This window comes from Patagioenas fasciata, chromosome 16, assembly GCF_037038585.1.
Source record: "Patagioenas fasciata isolate bPatFas1 chromosome 16, bPatFas1.hap1, whole genome shotgun sequence".
NCBI classification, from domain to species: Eukaryota; Metazoa; Chordata; class Aves; order Columbiformes; family Columbidae; genus Patagioenas; species Patagioenas fasciata.
This window is the reverse complement of record NC_092535.1, coordinates 17534728-17552618: the sequence shown is the minus strand read 5'-3', so window position 1 is coordinate 17552618 and position 17891 is coordinate 17534728.

The following is a 17891-nucleotide window of genomic DNA, read 5'->3' as shown; positions in this document are numbered from 1 at the left end:
ATTCTTGAACTTGAGGAAACACGCGTCTGAGCAAAACTCCCAAACGCTTCCAGGAAAGACACAGGCTCTCCCACAAGCACACAAGTGTTTGCCCTCAGCTATAGATCAGGGACAAGCCTGTGAAGAGATGCCCTGCTATTCTTTCGCCTTATGGCATCATGTGTTTCGTTCCTCTTGGAGATCGATTGTTAAACGTCTTTCCTAGGGCGACTGTGAAGCATTTGCCAGCGGAGGAGAAGTAGCACGGAGCAGCATTCAGTACTGCCTACGAGTGTCTTTGCTACCCTACTAGCGGAGCTCCAAGAACAGGCACACATCTTCAGGTACCTTCCAAATGTGGATTCCCCTGCAGCCCCGTAGGCGGGCGTGCAGTACGCCAACCGTCAACGGACGTTTTTCCCCTCAAGCCTGTCAGGACGTTGCTCGTCCGTCTTTCCCTCAATAGATGGGAGTAGGCGCGCTTGCGGATGTGTGCGTGTGTGTGGCCACGCGTTTGCTTAGGCATCAGTGTGTGAAAAGGTAGGTGCTTTTCTCTAGCTGCGTGTGCGTGCACGTGGTGCTGGGTGCACATCCCTGGGTGCTCGTGGAAAGGTTTCTGCATGGTTTTCGCTGAGGAATCGTGTGTGTGCACATGGACAAAGAGAAGGCGCAGCAACCAGGTTCCAGCGCCGAAGGAGGCAAAAGGCGAGGTTTCCGGCGCTATCTCCTTCTCTCCCCAGAGCTAGTCGCGCAAAGCAAGCCGCTAAGCCGGCGACCGGCAAGAGAGCTACAACGAAGCATGCCGAACGGAGAAAATAGCAGCAGCTCATCTGTTCACACCTTGTTTCTGCCATGTGCTTGAACGCCAAGACGTTCGCGCTTCTGTGAGATGAAAGACGTCCTTCTGCATATGTGGTTGCTCACACCGGTGCACTTGTTAGTGTATCCATTCAGTCCTGGGCTGCGGGGCATTCAGAAGTGGCTCTGTGGAGACGTCTGCATAGAGGCAGCTGTCAGAACACGCACACTCGATTGTTCACCAAAACATATGCAGACGCGTCCTTAGCCTGTAGATTTGGATGCACAGAGTTCCCTGTGTTCGCAAGAGACAAGGGAATCGCGTCTGTACGCACAGAAGCAATAGCGGACCGTTTCCCTCGGAGTGAACGCGAAAGAGCCGTCTATATACTCGCAGACACGCGAACGTGCCTCAATGCGGTCACAGAGGCAGCAGCTTTTGCACAGGTGCTCCTGGTGATTCTGGCACTTTCCAGGCACACTCCTGAAAGTCGCGCACACTGCTGTTCACTCGCTAAACGACCTCTTGGGAAACACGTCTCCGGTCGACGGACCGCTCAGATTGCTTCTCGTGTAACTGTGAACTGTGTCAGCGCAGGGAATCCGTCTCTGTTGAGCAGATGTCAATCCTGCCTCGCTTTTGCTTTGTTGCCTCTACCAAGATGATTTCCCGTTTCTCTCTTCACTGGAGCAGGCAGACACAGCCAACGCACATCAAGTGTCAAGAGACACGCTCTGCTGAGCTCAACGCTTGTGCAGATGCACATGTGCGACGAAGTCAACACACGTGCTTGTGGAGAGAAAGAAAGGGACTCCCAGGCGTGTGGAGCGACGGGGAGAAAGAGCGGGCGCTGAGGAACACAGTTTCAAACAGACTGTCTCCACACAAACAGGCACCTGTCTGCAGGTATCCTAGATCTTGATTCTTGAACTTGAGGAAACACGCGTCTGAGCAAAACTCCCAAACGCTTCCAGGAAAGACACAGGCTCTCCCACAAGCACACAAGTGTTTGCCCTCAGCTATAGATCAGGGACAAGCCTGTGAAGAGATGCCCTGCTATTCTTTCGCCTTATGGCATCATGTGTTTCGTTCCTCTTGGAGATCGATTGTTAAACGTCTTTCCTAGGGCGACTGTGAAGCATTTGCCAGCGGAGGAGAAGTAGCACGGAGCAGCATTCAGTACTGCCTACGAGTGTCTTTGCTACCCTACTAGCGGAGCTCCAAGAACAGGCACACATCTTCAGGTACCTTCCAAATGTGGATTCCCCTGCAGCCCCGTAGGCGGGCGTGCAGTACGCCAACCGTCAACGGACGTTTTTCCCCTCAAGCCTGTCAGGACGTTGCTCGTCCGTCTTTCCCTCAATAGATGGGAGTAGGCGCGCTTGCGGATGTGTGCGTGTGTGTGGCCACGCGTTTGCTTAGGCACCAGTGTGTGAAAAGGTAGGTGCTTTTCTCTAGCTGCGTGTGCGTGCACGTGGTGCTGGGTGCACATCCCTGGGTGCTCGTGGAAAGGTTTCTGCATGGTTTTCGCTGAGGAATCGTGTGTGTGCACATGGACAAAGAGAAGGCGCAGCAACCAGGTTCCAGCGCCGAAGAAGGCAAAAGGCGAGGTTTCCGGCGCTATCTCCTTCTCTCCCCAGAGCTAGTCGCGCAAAGCAAGCCGCTAAGCCGGCGACCGGCAAGAGAGCTACAACGAAGCATGCCGAACGGAGAAAATAGCAGCAGCGCATCTGTTCACACCTTGTTTCTGCCATGTGCTTGAACGCCAAGACGTTCGCGCTTCTGTGAGATGAAAGACGTCCTTCTGCATATGTGGTTGCTCACACCGGTGCACTTGTTAGTGTATCCATTCAGTCCTGGGCTGCGGGGCATTCAGAAGTGGCTCTGTGGAGACGTCTGCATAGAGGCAGCTGTCAGAACACGCACACTCGATTGTTCACCAAAACATATGCAGACGCGTCCTTAGCCTGTAGATTTGGATGCACAGAGTTCCCTGTGTTCGCAAGAGACAAGGGAATCGCGTCTGTGCGCACAGAAGCAATAGCGGACCGTTTCCCTCGGAGTGAACGCGAAAGAGCCGTCTATATACTCGCAGACACGCGAACGTGCCTCAATGCGGTCACAGAGGCAGCAGCTTTTGCACAGATGCTCCTGGTGATTCTGGCACTTTCCAGGCACACTCCTGAAAGTCGCGCACACTGCTGTTCACTCGCTAAACGACCTCTTGGGAAACACGTCTCCGGTCGACGGACCGCTCAGATTGCTTCTCGTGTAACTGTGAACTGTGTCAGCGCAGGGAATCCGTCTCTGTTGAGCAGATGTCAATCCTGCCTCGCTTTTGCTTTGTTGCCTCTACCAAGATGATTTCCCGTTTCTCTCTTCACTGGAGCAGGCAGACACAGCCAACGCACATCAAGTGTCAAGAGACACGCTCTGCTGAGCTCAACGCTTGTGCAGATGCACATGTGCGACGAAGTCAACACACGTGCTTGTGGAGAGAAAGAAAGGGACTCCCAGGCGTGTGGAGCGACGGGGAGAAAGAGCGGGCGCTGAGGAACACAGTTTCAAACAGACTGTCTCCACACAAACAGGCACCTGTCTGCAGGTATCCTAGATCTTGATTCTTGAACTTGAGGAAACACGCGTCTGAGCAAAACTCCCAAACGCTTCCAGGAAAGACACAGGCTCTCCCACAAGCACACAAGTGTTTGCCCTCAGCTATAGATCAGGGACAAGCCTGTGAAGAGCAACCAAAGAGCTCGTCCGTCTTTCCCTCAATAGATGGGAGTAGGCGCGCTTGCGGATGTGTGCGTGTGTGTGGCCACGCGTTTGCTTAGGCATCAGTGTGTGAAAAGGTAGGTGCTTTTCTCTAGCTGCGTGTGCGTGCACGTGGTGCTGGGTGCACATCCCTGGGTGCTCGTGGAAAGGTTTCTGCATGGTTTTCGCTGAGGAATCGTGTGTGTGCACATGGACAAAGAGAAGGCGCAGCAACCAGGTTCCAGCGCCGAAGAAGGCAAAAGGCGAGGTTTCCGGCGCTATCTCCTTCTCTCCCCAGAGCTAGTCGCGCAAAGCAAGCCGCTAAGCCGGCGACCGGCAAGAGAGCTACAACGAAGCATGCCGAACGGAGAAAATAGCAGCAGCTCATCTGTTCACACCTTGTTTCTGCCATGTGCTTGAACGCCAAGACGTTCGCGCTTCTGTGAGATGAAAGACGTCCTTCTGCATATGTGGTTGCTCACACCGGTGCACTTGTTAGTGTATCCATTCAGTCCTGGGCTGCGGGGCATTCAGAAGTGGCTCTGTGGAGACGTCTGCATAGAGGCAGCTGTCAGAACACGCACACTCGATTGTTCACCAAAACATATGCAGACGCGTCCTTAGCCTGTAGATTTGGATGCACAGAGTTCCCTGTGTTCGCAAGAGACAAGGGAATCGCGTCTGTGCGCACAGAAGCAATAGCGGACCGTTTCCCTCGGAGTGAACGCGAAAGAGCCGTCTATATACTCGCAGACACGCGAACGTGCCTCAATGCGGTCACAGAGGCAGCAGCTTTTGCACAGATGCTCCTGGTGATTCTGGCACTTTCCAGGCACACTCCTGAAAGTCGCGCACACTGCTGTTCACTCGCTAAACGACCTCTTGGGAAACACGTCTCCGGTCGACGGACCGCTCAGATTGCTTCTCGTGTAACTGTGAACTGTGTCAGCGCAGGGAATCCGTCTCTGTTGAGCAGATGTCAATCCTGCCTCGCTTTTGCTTTGTTGCCTCTACCAAGATGATTTCCCGTTTCTCTCTTCACTGGAGCAGGCAGACACAGCCAACGCACATCAAGTGTCAAGAGACACGCTCTGCTGAGCTCAACGCTTGTGCAGATGCACATGTGCGACGAAGTCAACACACGTGCTTGTGGAGAGAAAGAAAGGGACTCCCAGGCGTGTGGAGCGACGGGGAGAAAGAGCGGGCGCTGAGGAACACAGTTTCAAACAGACTGTCTCCACACAAACAGGCACCTGTCTGCAGGTATCCTAGATCTTGATTCTTGAACTTGAGGAAACACGCGTCTGAGCAAAACTCCCAAACGCTTCCAGGAAAGACACAGGCTCTCCCACAAGCACACAAGTGTTTGCCCTCAGCTATAGATCAGGGACAAGCCTGTGAAGAGATGCCCTGCTATTCTTTCGCCTTATGGCATCATGTGTTTCGTTCCTCTTGGAGATCGATTGTTAAACGTCTTTCCTAGGGCGACTGTGAAGCATTTGCCAGCGGAGGAGAAGTAGCACGGAGCAGCATTCAGTACTGCCTACGAGTGTCTTTGCTACCCTACTAGCGGAGCTCCAAGAACAGGCACACATCTTCAGGTACCTTCCAAATGTGGATTCCCCTGCAGCCCCGTAGGCGGGCGTGCAGTACGCCAACCGTCAACGGACGTTTTTCCCCTCAAGCCTGTCAGGACGTTGCTCGTCCGTCTTTCCCTCAATAGATGGGAGTAGGCGCGCTTGCGGATGTGTGCGTGTGTGTGGCCACGCGTTTGCTTAGGCATCAGTGTGTGAAAAGGTAGGTGCTTTTCTCTAGCTGCGTGTGCGTGCACGTGGTGCTGGGTGCACATCCCTGGGTGCTCGTGGAAAGGTTTCTGCATGGTTTTCGCTGAGGAATCGTGTGTGTGCACATGGACAAAGAGAAGGCGCAGCAACCAGGTTCCAGCGCCGAAGGAGGCAAAAGGCGAGGTTTCCGGCGCTATCTCCTTCTCTCCCCAGAGCTAGTCGCGCAAAGCAAGCCGCTAAGCCGGCGACCGGCAAGAGAGCTACAACGAAGCATGCCGAACGGAGAAAATAGCAGCAGCTCATCTGTTCACACCTTGTTTCTGCCATGTGCTTGAACGCCAAGACGTTCGCGCTTCTGTGAGATGAAAGACGTCCTTCTGCATATGTGGTTGCTCACACCGGTGCACTTGTTAGTGTATCCATTCAGTCCTGGGCTGCGGGGCATTCAGAAGTGGCTCTGTGGAGACGTCTGCATAGAGGCAGCTGTCAGAACACGCACACTCGATTGTTCACCAAAACATATGCAGACGCGTCCTTAGCCTGTAGATTTGGATGCACAGAGTTCCCTGTGTTCGCAAGAGACAAGGGAATCGCGTCTGTACGCACAGAAGCAATAGCGGACCGTTTCCCTCGGAGTGAACGCGAAAGAGCCGTCTATATACTCGCAGACACGCGAACGTGCCTCAATGCGGTCACAGAGGCAGCAGCTTTTGCACAGGTGCTCCTGGTGATTCTGGCACTTTCCAGGCACACTCCTGAAAGTCGCGCACACTGCTGTTCACTCGCTAAACGACCTCTTGGGAAACACGTCTCCGGTCGACGGACCGCTCAGATTGCTTCTCGTGTAACTGTGAACTGTGTCAGCGCAGGGAATCCGTCTCTGTTGAGCAGATGTCAATCCTGCCTCGCTTTTGCTTTGTTGCCTCTACCAAGATGATTTCCCGTTTCTCTCTTCACTGGAGCAGGCAGACACAGCCAACGCACATCAAGTGTCAAGAGACACGCTCTGCTGAGCTCAACGCTTGTGCAGATGCACATGTGCGACGAAGTCAACACACGTGCTTGTGGAGAGAAAGAAAGGGACTCCCAGGCGTGTGGAGCGACGGGGAGAAAGAGCGGGCGCTGAGGAACACAGTTTCAAACAGACTGTCTCCACACAAACAGGCACCTGTCTGCAGGTATCCTAGATCTTGATTCTTGAACTTGAGGAAACACGCGTCTGAGCAAAACTCCCAAACGCTTCCAGGAAAGACACAGGCTCTCCCACAAGCACACAAGTGTTTGCCCTCAGCTATAGATCAGGGACAAGCCTGTGAAGAGATGCCCTGCTATTCTTTCGCCTTATGGCATCATGTGTTTCGTTCCTCTTGGAGATCGATTGTTAAACGTCTTTCCTAGGGCGACTGTGAAGCATTTGCCAGCGGAGGAGAAGTAGCACGGAGCAGCATTCAGTACTGCCTACGAGTGTCTTTGCTACCCTACTAGCGGAGCTCCAAGAACAGGCACACATCTTCAGGTACCTTCCAAATGTGGATTCCCCTGCAGCCCCGTAGGCGGGCGTGCAGTACGCCAACCGTCAACGGACGTTTTTCCCCTCAAGCCTGTCAGGACGTTGCTCGTCCGTCTTTCCCTCAATAGATGGGAGTAGGCGCGCTTGCGGATGTGTGCGTGTGTGTGGCCACGCGTTTGCTTAGGCACCAGTGTGTGAAAAGGTAGGTGCTTTTCTCTAGCTGCGTGTGCGTGCACGTGGTGCTGGGTGCACATCCCTGGGTGCTCGTGGAAAGGTTTCTGCATGGTTTTCGCTGAGGAATCGTGTGTGTGCACATGGACAAAGAGAAGGCGCAGCAACCAGGTTCCAGCGCCGAAGAAGGCAAAAGGCGAGGTTTCCGGCGCTATCTCCTTCTCTCCCCAGAGCTAGTCGCGCAAAGCAAGCCGCTAAGCCGGCGACCGGCAAGAGAGCTACAACGAAGCATGCCGAACGGAGAAAATAGCAGCAGCGCATCTGTTCACACCTTGTTTCTGCCATGTGCTTGAACGCCAAGACGTTCGCGCTTCTGTGAGATGAAAGACGTCCTTCTGCATATGTGGTTGCTCACACCGGTGCACTTGTTAGTGTATCCATTCAGTCCTGGGCTGCGGGGCATTCAGAAGTGGCTCTGTGGAGACGTCTGCATAGAGGCAGCTGTCAGAACACGCACACTCGATTGTTCACCAAAACATATGCAGACGCGTCCTTAGCCTGTAGATTTGGATGCACAGAGTTCCCTGTGTTCGCAAGAGACAAGGGAATCGCGTCTGTACGCACAGAAGCAATAGCGGACCGTTTCCCTCGGAGTGAACGCGAAAGAGCCGTCTATATACTCGCAGACACGCGAACGTGCCTCAATGCGGTCACAGAGGCAGCAGCTTTTGCACAGGTGCTCCTGGTGATTCTGGCACTTTCCAGGCACACTCCTGAAAGTCGCGCACACTGCTGTTCACTCGCTAAACGACCTCTTGGGAAACACGTCTCCGGTCGACGGACCGCTCAGATTGCTTCTCGTGTAACTGTGAACTGTGTCAGCGCAGGGAATCCGTCTCTGTTGAGCAGATGTCAATCCTGCCTCGCTTTTGCTTTGTTGCCTCTACCAAGATGATTTCCCGTTTCTCTCTTCACTGGAGCAGGCAGACACAGCCAACGCACATCAAGTGTCAAGAGACACGCTCTGCTGAGCTCAACGCTTGTGCAGATGCACATGTGCGACGAAGTCAACACACGTGCTTGTGGAGAGAAAGAAAGGGACTCCCAGGCGTGTGGAGCGACGGGGAGAAAGAGCGGGCGCTGAGGAACACAGTTTCAAACAGACTGTCTCCACACAAACAGGCACCTGTCTGCAGGTATCCTAGATCTTGATTCTTGAACTTGAGGAAACACGCGTCTGAGCAAAACTCCCAAACGCTTCCAGGAAAGACACAGGCTCTCCCACAAGCACACAAGTGTTTGCCCTCAGCTATAGATCAGGGACAAGCCTGTGAAGAGATGCCCTGCTATTCTTTCGCCTTATGGCATCATGTGTTTCGTTCCTCTTGGAGATCGATTGTTAAACGTCTTTCCTAGGGCGACTGTGAAGCATTTGCCAGCGGAGGAGAAGTAGCACGGAGCAGCATTCAGTACTGCCTACGAGTGTCTTTGCTACCCTACTAGCGGAGCTCCAAGAACAGGCACACATCTTCAGGTACCTTCCAAATGTGGATTCCCCTGCAGCCCCGTAGGCGGGCGTGCAGTACGCCAACCGTCAACGGACGTTTTTCCCCTCAAGCCTGTCAGGACGTTGCTCGTCCGTCTTTCCCTCAATAGATGGGAGTAGGCGCGCTTGCGGATGTGTGCGTGTGTGTGGCCACGCGTTTGCTTAGGCATCAGTGTGTGAAAAGGTAGATGCTTTTCTCTAGCTGCGTGTGCGTGCACGTGGTGCTGGGTGCACATCCCTGGGTGCTCGTGGAAAGGTTTCTGCATGGTTTTCGCTGAGGAATCGTGTGTGTGCACATGGACAAAGAGAAGGCGCAGCAACCAGGTTCCAGCGCCGAAGAAGGCAAAAGGCGAGGTTTCCGGCGCTATCTCCTTCTCTCCCCAGAGCTAGTCGCGCAAAGCAAGCCGCTAAGCCGGCGACCGGGAAGAGAGCTACAACGAAGCATGCCGAACGGAGAAAATAGCAGCAGCGCATCTGTTCACACCTTGTTTCTGCCATGTGCTTGAACGCCAAGACGTTCGCGCTTCTGTGAGATGAAAGACGTCCTTCTGCATATGTGGTTGCTCACACCGGTGCACTTGTTAGTGTATCCATTCAGTCCTGGGCTGCGGGGCATTCAGAAGTGGCTCTGTGGAGACGTCTGCATAGAGGCAGCTGTCAGAACACGCACACTCGATTGTTCACCAAAACATATGCAGACGCGTCCTTAGCCTGTAGATTTGGATGCACAGAGTTCCCTGTGTTCGCAAGAGACAAGGGAATCGCGTCTGTACGCACAGAAGCAATAGCGGACCGTTTCCCTCGGAGTGAACGCGAAAGAGCCGTCTATATACTCGCAGACACGCGAACGTGCCTCAATGCGGTCACAGAGGCAGCAGCTTTTGCACAGATGCTCCTGGTGATTCTGGCACTTTCCAGGCACACTCCTGAAAGTCGCGCACACTGCTGTTCACTCGCTAAACGACCTCTTGGGAAACACGTCTCCGGTCGACGGACCGCTCAGATTGCTTCTCGTGTAACTGTGAACTGTGTCAGCGCAGGGAATCCGTCTCTGTTGAGCAGATGTCAATCCTGCCTCGCTTTTGCTTTGTTGCCTCTACCAAGATGATTTCCCGTTTCTCTCTTCACTGGAGCAGGCAGACACAGCCAACGCACATCAAGTGTCAAGAGACACGCTCTGCTGAGCTCAACGCTTGTGCAGATGCACATGTGCGACGAAGTCAACACACGTGCTTGTGGAGAGAAAGAAAGGGACTCCCAGGCGTGTGGAGCGACGGGGAGAAAGAGCGGGCGCTGAGGAACACAGTTTCAAACAGACTGTCTCCACACAAACAGGCACCTGTCTGCAGGTATCCTAGATCTTGATTCTTGAACTTGAGGAAACACGCGTCTGAGCAAAACTCCCAAACGCTTCCAGGAAAGACACAGGCTCTCCCACAAGCACACAAGTGTTTGCCCTCAGCTATAGATCAGGGACAAGCCTGTGAAGAGATGCCCTGCTATTCTTTCGCCTTATGGCATCATGTGTTTCGTTCCTCTTGGAGATCGATTGTTAAACGTCTTTCCTAGGGCGACTGTGAAGCATTTGCCAGCGGAGGAGAAGTAGCACGGAGCAGCATTCAGTACTGCCTACGAGTGTCTTTGCTACCCTACTAGCGGAGCTCCAAGAACAGGCACACATCTTCAGGTACCTTCCAAATGTGGATTCCCCTGCAGCCCCGTAGGCGGGCGTGCAGTACGCCAACCGTCAACGGACGTTTTTCCCCTCAAGCCTGTCAGGACGTTGCTCGTCCGTCTTTCCCTCAATAGATGGGAGTAGGCGCGCTTGCGGATGTGTGCGTGTGTGTGGCCACGCGTTTGCTTAGGCATCAGTGTGTGAAAAGGTAGGTGCTTTTCTCTAGCTGCGTGTGCGTGCACGTGGTGCTGGGTGCACATCCCTGGGTGCTCGTGGAAAGGTTTCTGCATGGTTTTCGCTGAGGAATCGTGTGTGTGCACATGGACAAAGAGAAGGCGCAGCAACCAGGTTCCAGCGCCGAAGAAGGCAAAAGGCGAGGTTTCCGGCGCTATCTCCTTCTCTCCCCAGAGCTAGTCGCGCAAAGCAAGCCGCTAAGCCGGCGACCGGCAAGAGAGCTACAACGAAGCATGCCGAACGGAGAAAATAGCAGCAGCTCATCTGTTCACACCTTGTTTCTGCCATGTGCTTGAACGCCAAGACGTTCGCGCTTCTGTGAATGAAAGACGTCCTTCTGCATATGTGGTTGCTCACACCGGTGCACTTGTTAGTGTATCCATTCAGTCCTGGGCTGCGGGGCATTCAGAAGTGGCTCTGTGGAGACGTCTGCATAGAGGCAGCTGTCAGAACACGCACACTCGATTGTTCACCAAAACATATGCAGACGCGTCCTTAGCCTGTAGATTTGGATGCACAGAGTTCCCTGTGTTCGCAAGAGACAAGGGAATCGCGTCTGTACGCACAGAAGCAATAGCGGACCGTTTCCCTCGGAGTGAACGCGAAAGAGCCGTCTATATACTCGCAGACACGCGAACGTGCCTCAATGCGGTCACAGAGGCAGCAGCTTTTGCACAGGTGCTCCTGGTGATTCTGGCACTTTCCAGGCACACTCCTGAAAGTCGCGCACACTGCTGTTCACTCGCTAAACGACCTCTTGGGAAACACGTCTCCGGTCGACGGACCGCTCAGATTGCTTCTCGTGTAACTGTGAACTGTGTCAGCGCAGGGAATCCGTCTCTGTTGAGCAGATGTCAATCCTGCCTCGCTTTTGCTTTGTTGCCTCTACCAAGATGATTTCCCGTTTCTCTCTTCACTGGAGCAGGCAGACACAGCCAACGCACATCAAGTGTCAAGAGACACGCTCTGCTGAGCTCAACGCTTGTGCAGATGCACATGTGCGACGAAGTCAACACACGTGCTTGTGGAGAGAAAGAAAGGGACTCCCAGGCGTGTGGAGCGACGGGGAGAAAGAGCGGGCGCTGAGGAACACAGTTTCAAACAGACTGTCTCCACACAAACAGGCACCTGTCTGCAGGTATCCTAGATCTTGATTCTTGAACTTGAGGAAACACGCGTCTGAGCAAAACTCCCAAACGCTTCCAGGAAAGACACAGGCTCTCCCACAAGCACACAAGTGTTTGCCCTCAGCTATAGATCAGGGACAAGCCTGTGAAGAGATGCCCTGCTATTCTTTCGCCTTATGGCATCATGTGTTTCGTTCCTCTTGGAGATCGATTGTTAAACGTCTTTCCTAGGGCGACTGTGAAGCATTTGCCAGCGGAGGAGAAGTAGCACGGAGCAGCATTCAGTACTGCCTACGAGTGTCTTTGCTACCCTACTAGCGGAGCTCCAAGAACAGGCACACATCTTCAGGTACCTTCCAAATGTGGATTCCCCTGCAGCCCTGTAGGCGGGCGTGCAGTACGCCAACCGTCAACGGACGTTTTTCCCCTCAAGCCTGTCAGGACGTTGCTCGTCCGTCTTTCCCTCAATAGATGGGAGTAGGCGCGCTTGCGGATGTGTGCGTGTGTGTGGCCACGCGTTTGCTTAGGCACCAGTGTGTGAAAAGGTAGGTGCTTTTCTCTAGCTGCGTGTGCGTGCACGTGGTGCTGGGTGCACATCCCTGGGTGCTCGTGGAAAGGTTTCTGCATGGTTTTCGCTGAGGAATCGTGTGTGTGCACATGGACAAAGAGAAGGCGCAGCAACCAGGTTCCAGCGCCGAAGAAGGCAAAAGGCGAGGTTTCCGGCGCTATCTCCTTCTCTCCCCAGAGCTAGTCGCGCAAAGCAAGCCGCTAAGCCGGCGACCGGGAAGAGAGCTACAACGAAGCATGCCGAACGGAGAAAATAGCAGCAGCGCATCTGTTCACACCTTGTTTCTGCCATGTGCTTGAACGCCAAGACGTTCGCGCTTCTGTGAGATGAAAGACGTCCTTCTGCATATGTGGTTGCTCACACCGGTGCACTTGTTAGTGTATCCATTCAGTCCTGGGCTGCGGGGCATTCAGAAGTGGCTCTGTGGAGACGTCTGCATAGAGGCAGCTGTCAGAACACGCACACTCGATTGTTCACCAAAACATATGCAGACGCGTCCTTAGCCTGTAGATTTGGATGCACAGAGTTCCCTGTGTTCGCAAGAGACAAGGGAATCGCGTCTGTACGCACAGAAGCAATAGCGGACCGTTTCCCTCGGAGTGAACGCGAAAGAGCCGTCTATATACTCGCAGACACGCGAACGTGCCTCAATGCGGTCACAGAGGCAGCAGCTTTTGCACAGATGCTCCTGGTGATTCTGGCACTTTCCAGGCACACTCCTGAAAGTCGCGCACACTGCTGTTCACTCGCTAAACGACCTCTTGGGAAACACGTCTCCGGTCGACGGACCGCTCAGATTGCTTCTCGTGTAACTGTGAACTGTGTCAGCGCAGGGAATCCGTCTCTGTTGAGCAGATGTCAATCCTGCCTCGCTTTTGCTTTGTTGCCTCTACCAAGATGATTTCCCGTTTCTCTCTTCACTGGAGCAGGCAGACACAGCCAACGCACATCAAGTGTCAAGAGACACGCTCTGCTGAGCTCAACGCTTGTGCAGATGCACATGTGCGACGAAGTCAACACACGTGCTTGTGGAGAGAAAGAAAGGGACTCCCAGGCGTGTGGAGCGACGGGGAGAAAGAGCGGGCGCTGAGGAACACAGTTTCAAACAGACTGTCTCCACACAAACAGGCACCTGTCTGCAGGTATCCTAGATCTTGATTCTTGAACTTGAGGAAACACGCGTCTGAGCAAAACTCCCAAACGCTTCCAGGAAAGACACAGGCTCTCCCACAAGCACACAAGTGTTTGCCCTCAGCTATAGATCAGGGACAAGCCTGTGAAGAGATGCCCTGCTATTCTTTCGCCTTATGGCATCATGTGTTTCGTTCCTCTTGGAGATCGATTGTTAAACGTCTTTCCTAGGGCGACTGTGAAGCATTTGCCAGCGGAGGAGAAGTAGCACGGAGCAGCATTCAGTACTGCCTACGAGTGTCTTTGCTACCCTACTAGCGGAGCTCCAAGAACAGGCACACATCTTCAGGTACCTTCCAAATGTGGATTCCCCTGCAGCCCCGTAGGCGGGCGTGCAGTACGCCAACCGTCAACGGACGTTTTTCCCCTCAAGCCTGTCAGGACGTTGCTCGTCCGTCTTTCCCTCAATAGATGGGAGTAGGCGCGCTTGCGGATGTGTGCGTGTGTGTGGCCACGCGTTTGCTTAGGCACCAGTGTGTGAAAAGGTAGGTGCTTTTCTCTAGCTGCGTGTGCGTGCACGTGGTGCTGGGTGCACATCCCTGGGTGCTCGTGGAAAGGTTTCTGCATGGTTTTCGCTGAGGAATCGTGTGTGTGCACATGGACAAAGAGAAGGCGCAGCAACCAGGTTCCAGCGCCGAAGAAGGCAAAAGGCGAGGTTTCCGGCGCTATCTCCTTCTCTCCCCAGAGCTAGTCGCGCAAAGCAAGCCGCTAAGCCGGCGACCGGCAAGAGAGCTACAACGAAGCATGCCGAACGGAGAAAATAGCAGCAGCGCATCTGTTCACACCTTGTTTCTGCCATGTGCTTGAACGCCAAGACGTTCGCGCTTCTGTGAGATGAAAGACGTCCTTCTGCATATGTGGTTGCTCACACCGGTGCACTTGTTAGTGTATCCATTCAGTCCTGGGCTGCGGGGCATTCAGAAGTGGCTCTGTGGAGACGTCTGCATAGAGGCAGCTGTCAGAACACGCACACTCGATTGTTCACCAAAACATATGCAGACGCGTCCTTAGCCTGTAGATTTGGATGCACAGAGTTCCCTGTGTTCGCAAGAGACAAGGGAATCGCGTCTGTACGCACAGAAGCAATAGCGGACCGTTTCCCTCGGAGTGAACGCGAAAGAGCCGTCTATATACTCGCAGACACGCGAACGTGCCTCAATGCGGTCACAGAGGCAGCAGCTTTTGCACAGATGCTCCTGGTGATTCTGGCACTTTCCAGGCACACTCCTGAAAGTCGCGCACACTGCTGTTCACTCGCTAAACGACCTCTTGGGAAACACGTCTCCGGTCGACGGACCGCTCAGATTGCTTCTCGTGTAACTGTGAACTGTGTCAGCGCAGGGAATCCGTCTCTGTTGAGCAGATGTCAATCCTGCCTCGCTTTTGCTTTGTTGCCTCTACCAAGATGATTTCCCGTTTCTCTCTTCACTGGAGCAGGCAGACACAGCCAACGCACATCAAGTGTCAAGAGACACGCTCTGCTGAGCTCAACGCTTGTGCAGATGCACATGTGCGACGAAGTCAACACACGTGCTTGTGGAGAGAAAGAAAGGGACTCCCAGGCGTGTGGAGCGACGGGGAGAAAGAGCGGGCGCTGAGGAACACAGTTTCAAACAGACTGTCTCCACACAAACAGGCACCTGTCTGCAGGTATCCTAGATCTTGATTCTTGAACTTGAGGAAACACGCGTCTGAGCAAAACTCCCAAACGCTTCCAGGAAAGACACAGGCTCTCCCACAAGCACACAAGTGTTTGCCCTCAGCTATAGATCAGGGACAAGCCTGTGAAGAGATGCCCTGCTATTCTTTCGCCTTATGGCATCATGTGTTTCGTTCCTCTTGGAGATCGATTGTTAAACGTCTTTCCTAGGGCGACTGTGAAGCATTTGCCAGCGGAGGAGAAGTAGCACGGAGCAGCATTCAGTACTGCCTACGAGTGTCTTTGCTACCCTACTAGCGGAGCTCCAAGAACAGGCACACATCTTCAGGTACCTTCCAAATGTGGATTCCCCTGCAGCCCCGTAGGCGGGCGTGCAGTACGCCAACCGTCAACGGACGTTTTTCCCCTCAAGCCTGTCAGGACGTTGCTCGTCCGTCTTTCCCTCAATAGATGGGAGTAGGCGCGCTTGCGGATGTGTGCGTGTGTGTGGCCACGCGTTTGCTTAGGCACCAGTGTGTGAAAAGGTAGGTGCTTTTCTCTAGCTGCGTGTGCGTGCACGTGGTGCTGGGTGCACATCCCTGGGTGCTCGTGGAAAGGTTTCTGCATGGTTTTCGCTGAGGAATCGTGTGTGTGCACATGGACAAAGAGAAGGCGCAGCAACCAGGTTCCAGCGCCGAAGAAGGCAAAAGGCGAGGTTTCCGGCGCTATCTCCTTCTCTCCCCAGAGCTAGTCGCGCAAAGCAAGCCGCTAAGCCGGCGACCGGCAAGAGAGCTACAACGAAGCATGCCGAACGGAGAAAATAGCAGCAGCGCATCTGTTCACACCTTGTTTCTGCCATGTGCTTGAACGCCAAGACGTTCGCGCTTCTGTGAGATGAAAGACGTCCTTCTGCATATGTGGTTGCTCACACCGGTGCACTTGTTAGTGTATCCATTCAGTCCTGGGCTGCGGGGCATTCAGAAGTGGCTCTGTGGAGACGTCTGCATAGAGGCAGCTGTCAGAACACGCACACTCGATTGTTCACCAAAACATATGCAGACGCGTCCTTAGCCTGTAGATTTGGATGCACAGAGTTCCCTGTGTTCGCAAGAGACAAGGGAATCGCGTCTGTACGCACAGAAGCAATAGCGGACCGTTTCCCTCGGAGTGAACGCGAAAGAGCCGTCTATATACTCGCAGACACGCGAACGTGCCTCAATGCGGTCACAGAGGCAGCAGCTTTTGCACAGGTGCTCCTGGTGATTCTGGCACTTTCCAGGCACACTCCTGAAAGTCGCGCACACTGCTGTTCACTCGCTAAACGACCTCTTGGGAAACACGTCTCCGGTCGACGGACCGCTCAGATTGCTTCTCGTGTAACTGTGAACTGTGTCAGCGCAGGGAATCCGTCTCTGTTGAGCAGATGTCAATCCTGCCTCGCTTTTGCTTTGTTGCCTCTACCAAGATGATTTCCCGTTTCTCTCTTCACTGGAGCAGGCAGACACAGCCAACGCACATCAAGTGTCAAGAGACACGCTCTGCTGAGCTCAACGCTTGTGCAGATGCACATGTGCGACGAAGTCAACACACGTGCTTGTGGAGAGAAAGAAAGGGACTCCCAGGCGTGTGGAGCGACGGGGAGAAAGAGCGGGCGCTGAGGAACACAGTTTCAAACAGACTGTCTCCACACAAACAGGCACCTGTCTGCAGGTATCCTAGATCTTGATTCTTGAACTTGAGGAAACACGCGTCTGAGCAAAACTCCCAAACGCTTCCAGGAAAGACACAGGCTCTCCCACAAGCACACAAGTGTTTGCCCTCAGCTATAGATCAGGGACAAGCCTGTGAAGAGATGCCCTGCTATTCTTTCGCCTTATGGCATCATGTGTTTCGTTCCTCTTGGAGATCGATTGTTAAACGTCTTTCCTAGGGCGACTGTGAAGCATTTGCCAGCGGAGGAGAAGTAGCACGGAGCAGCATTCAGTACTGCCTACGAGTGTCTTTGCTACCCTACTAGCGGAGCTCCAAGAACAGGCACACATCTTCAGGTACCTTCCAAATGTGGATTCCCCTGCAGCCCCGTAGGCGGGCGTGCAGTACGCCAACCGTCAACGGACGTTTTTCCCCTCAAGCCTGTCAGGACGTTGCTCGTCCGTCTTTCCCTCAATAGATGGGAGTAGGCGCGCTTGCGGATGTGTGCGTGTGTGTGGCCACGCGTTTGCTTAGGCACCAGTGTGTGAAAAGGTAGGTGCTTTTCTCTAGCTGCGTGTGCGTGCACGTGGTGCTGGGTGCACATCCCTGGGTGCTCGTGGAAAGGTTTCTGCATGGTTTTCGCTGAGGAATCGTGTGTGTGCACATGGACAAAGAGAAGGCGCAGCAACCAGGTTCCAGCGCCGAAGAAGGCAAAAGGCGAGGTTTCCGGCGCTATCTCCTTCTCTCCCCAGAGCTAGTCGCGCAAAGCAAGCCGCTAAGCCGGCGACCGGCAAGAGAGCTACAACGAAGCATGCCGAACGGAGAAAATAGCAGCAGCGCATCTGTTCACACCTTGTTTCTGCCATGTGCTTGAACGCCAAGACGTTCGCGCTTCTGTGAGATGAAAGACGTCCTTCTGCATATGTGGTTGCTCACACCGGTGCACTTGTTAGTGTATCCATTCAGTCCTGGGCTGCGGGGCATTCAGAAGTGGCTCTGTGGAGACGTCTGCATAGAGGCAGCTGTCAGAACACGCACACTCGATTGTTCACCAAAACATATGCAGACGCGTCCTTAGCCTGTAGATTTGGATGCACAGAGTTCCCTGTGTTCGCAAGAGACAAGGGAATCGCGTCTGTACGCACAGAAGCAATAGCGGACCGTTTCCCTCGGAGTGAACGCGAAAGAGCCGTCTATATACTCGCAGACACGCGAACGT